The sequence below is a fragment of the Cavia porcellus genome, unplaced genomic scaffold (assembly GCF_034190915.1).
Source record: "Cavia porcellus strain 051 isolate PalLab524CR breed Dunkin Hartley unplaced genomic scaffold, mCavPor4.1 scaffold_2, whole genome shotgun sequence".
Taxonomy (NCBI): domain Eukaryota; kingdom Metazoa; phylum Chordata; class Mammalia; order Rodentia; family Caviidae; genus Cavia; species Cavia porcellus.
Genome location: NW_026947485.1, coordinates 145,673,337 through 145,677,551, shown reverse-complemented (window position 1 = coordinate 145,677,551; position 4,215 = coordinate 145,673,337).

Sequence of the window (4,215 nt, the reverse complement as noted above, 5' to 3'; positions counted from 1 at the left end):
GTCTGATTAACTCTGCAAGCCTGAAATCCAGCAGCTATTTAGAGGACAACGATATGCAGTACAGTAACTAGGGTACATTCCCTCCTGTCTTATCCTTCTTTCAATTTGTTTTATTGTTCTGGTTTATTCTCTTTAAAATTAAACATTAAAAAAAAACTATTACTTCTATCCTACAGTAATATGATTTTTATCCTGGTTTTTTGTTAACTGGACAGACCATATTCTGCCATATACTATCTTATATAACTCTCTTAAATAAAAAATAATTTCTGATGGCTGTTAAATGAAATTAAAAAAATTAGGGGGACAGAATTATGTTTACAAGGAGAAATAATCTTTGTTTTAAAAATTCACTTTTTGGAAAAGCCCCCGTAAGGTGGTTCTCCATTTTCAATTTTCACTAGTTTGTACATACATATTTGCTGGCATACCTCAGCAACACAGAAACAATCTGTGTCAGACATGCTGTCCAAACTGTAGTGCATTTTCCACAAAGAGAATTAGCTGGCACAGTGGACTGATTCCACTGACACCAAACACATGGCTGAGAGCAGGCCAGTGGAACTCAGATCAGGAAATCTGACTCCAAGTAGAAGGTCTGCATTAGGGTCCATAGTACGTGAAGAAACAAAGTTGTTTATTTTTTTTATAAGCTTTGTCAAGTACCTGTCTATACAATTTACTGAGGTTATGAATTTTAAAGTGAGAATACCAATGAAGGTTCACGCCTCAGGTTGAATATCAAAATCTGTGTGGACTTGCGCTCTGAACAACAAAGTGAAATGAAGTACAAACTCTCATACACCTCTTACTGCTGCGTATCTGAATATCAGCTTCAGTGTGTTTGGATTTTTAAATCGTCAATAGGTTAATAGGTTAACACTGTTTTCCTGTATCCTAACAGACATTTGAACAGCTTTTAACCTTTCGCCAGTGCTATTCAAACAGTGAAAATGATGACTCTATCGTACTTCATTCTGGTCCTCCAGAGTAGGCAGACAGGCACGAGTAGTAAGACAGATAATAATATAAACAGCGCCTTACAGGCCTGAGGGTATTTTTAGACCCAGATATACACAAATGGCTTCTTGCACTGTTTCTTTCACCCCAGGCATTACTGGTTTCATGTGGCCTTTGGGAACCTTTTAGACAAACTTTTCCTAACACCAGAACTGGGTATTATAATTCTGTCAGCTGCTGATGCCGGCTTTCTCATTTTGGTTTTGAACTCCCAGCATCCCTAGAACAAAGCTATTTGAAGTAGCTGCTGATCAATAGCCAGGTGGTCTCTAAGAAGCTGCCAGCAATAATCTTGAGGGTCGGCTTTTCCCCTCCCTCCTCAATCAGTTACTTTACTCACCAGTTTTATCATCTAGTGTAGATCTGGAGACTCTAAATTGCTAAATGTTATTCCTTTATGTGGCAGCTTCTTTAGCAATCACGTTTTGCTCTGCAAGGATTGCCTGGTAAAGTTAGATATTGAAACACAGCATGTGATGCTTGTATCCTTCCATAGCCTATCTCCTAACTGAAGGTGATTTCTAACGCTGCATCAGTGGATATTGAATATGAAGTCAATTGTTCCCTTTCTCCAGTGGTTCCCATTAGAGATATCACATCAGCAAGTATGAGGTTTTGTGCACAGAACTTGTTGGGTGCCAAGGAATGGCGCTGAGTCTTCTACAGCTTGACAGGAGGCAGCGCTGTGTTCCAGGAATTTTCCTGCTATTCTCCATTTATCTCTCCACATCCGTCACTCTTTGCCTTGATCTATCCTTAAGTGAATATGAGTTTGAACTGAATCAATAGGGACACTACTGTCTGGCTTTTGTTCAGCCCAACTAAGGCACAACAGTGAAGGGAGCGTGAATTAGGAACACTCACTCTATGGTCCCGCCTGTTACACAGCTTTACAACAGCTGGTCCTTCAGTTCTGGATGTAATGGCTTCACAGGTGGGTATTCCCCAGAGACGCTTCTTGTTTTCCCATAATACTACCAATATGTTTAGATAAACTCTTCTCAGTTACCTCTTTTGATACATACATTTCTTTCCTTCCATGAGTTTGAATGACACAAGAGCTTTACGTAATTATCAAATAAGTATATTTGTAAATGACGGATCCAAACAATTATACTCCTGTACTATTTAGGACATGTTCCTAAGATTCTTTTCCTACCTTTTATAGTGAAATTGCTGTTGTTTAATTGTGCATCTTTTATTCTACAATAATGTTCTTTTCCTAAGAAGAAATATTCCCCTCTCTTATCCACATAGTCTTCCAATTTTAGTAATGTACACTCCCAGATTTAGAATTCTATTGTATATGGACAGTAATCTTCTATATGTGCTGGGATGACTTAATTCTTGATTTCTGGGAGATGTGGGAGGAATGATTAGAATGGGAAGAGGGTCATTTAGATCTAAGATTGATTTTGCAACTCTGAGCAAGACTCTTAACAGTTTTATATTTTTAATTTCCACTTTTGTAAAGTGAGGGAACTAGACCAAAAAAGTGTTTCTTCCCACAATGACAATTTTCTTCCTTATTAAGCCTTAGCTACATGGCAAGCACTCAGAGATTGGTATAGTGCATTCATCTAGCTGTAGTAGCAAATGACATTAAAGGTGTCAGTTTTGTTCCAAAATTATCTTCTTTGATTTTAAAGTTTTCTACCTTATATGTAAAACAATTGTATTCCTGTGTGATTTTTAGAGGTAAGTGTCTATAGATTTGACTAGATTGTCAAAGAACTAGAGACTTCCAACAAATAATTAGGGACTGTTCTTTTTGTTTTCCCCTTCACTGTTACTCATCGAAGTTGTGGGGGTATTAAAGCGCCAGCCTACTTGACCCATAATGTAAACATATAAATGCCTTCATAAATGCATTTATGTGTACCATGAATCATCTTCTTTTCAAAGGTTACTGAATTTCTTTGCAATCCACAGATTTTCATATGAAAAGATCACCCTTTGATCCCCCCCATACCAGAGGAGTTTTGTCCATAGGATTCACTTAGAGGCTGCGGATAAGCCACACATTCAGGCACTCTGCGAGGTGAAGAGAAGAAACCAATTTCTCACACAGTGATAATCAGATTAGGAGAATTTATTTTACAATAAAGTGTCAGTAGTGTATCTTCGAGTGCTTTTTCATTCTCAGAAGCACTAACTTATGTCGTGGAAGTTTTTGTTTCTGTCATACTGCTCTGTTAAGCTTTTGGGTTTTTGTTCATTGACATTTTTCCTCCTTTTTCTCTTTACAAAAGGCATAAAGATACATGTACATAATAGAAAAATAATGCATCAGCATTTTGCACAATTTCTAACTATGGAAGACGTAGAAAATTACTTTGTCTAGGTAAAGGATCTGTTTCAAAAATATTCCTCTCTATATATGTCAGAATAGATGCAATTTTTTTTTTTTTTTTTTTTTTTTTTTTTTTTTTGGCACTGGAAATCAAACTCACGACCTCATATTTGCTAGGCAGGAGCTTGTGACACGGAGGTAAACCCTTGGCCCTAGATGCAATTGTTAATGTTCCCCAAAAACACTTTACCTGATTTAATTAGGGACTCTGTTTTTTTTTTTTTTTCTTCCTTTTTCTTTAAATGCCCATCCACGTGTCTATCTGTCTATCTACTTACTGGCCTACTTACCTATTATATAATTTCTATACATTATCTATTTCTCTACCTCTATGTATCAATATATGTTGAATATTGAAATCTATTTTCTTAAATATATAAACTAATTCATACTTTCAACATACCTCGGTTCATTAACTTTATTTGCTTCATAATTTGCTTTATTAGCTTTATTGCTAATAATTTGCTTTATTTGTTTGTGTTTGTGTGGGCAAGAGATTGGTGATCGAGTTTCTCACCCTATTCAGAGTCCACAAACCAAAGCAGAAATCTGTCAAACATTTTTGTTTGGAAATCACATTATTTGTAAACAAAAGCATTAGTGAACTGAGGTTTCACTGTAATTTATTTAATCATCAACATTAGCTATTGTAAAGCATTTTAGTCCCAGGACACCATATACTTTTAAAATTGCTTAAGATTCTAAAGAGCTTTTGTTTATGCAAGCATTTGATTACTGTTGATGTTTTTCATGTTATAAATAAAGATAATTTAAAAGTATACTTAATAAATAATTTAACAATGCTAAAGCCACTACCTGTTAGCATAAATAATATTTTAATG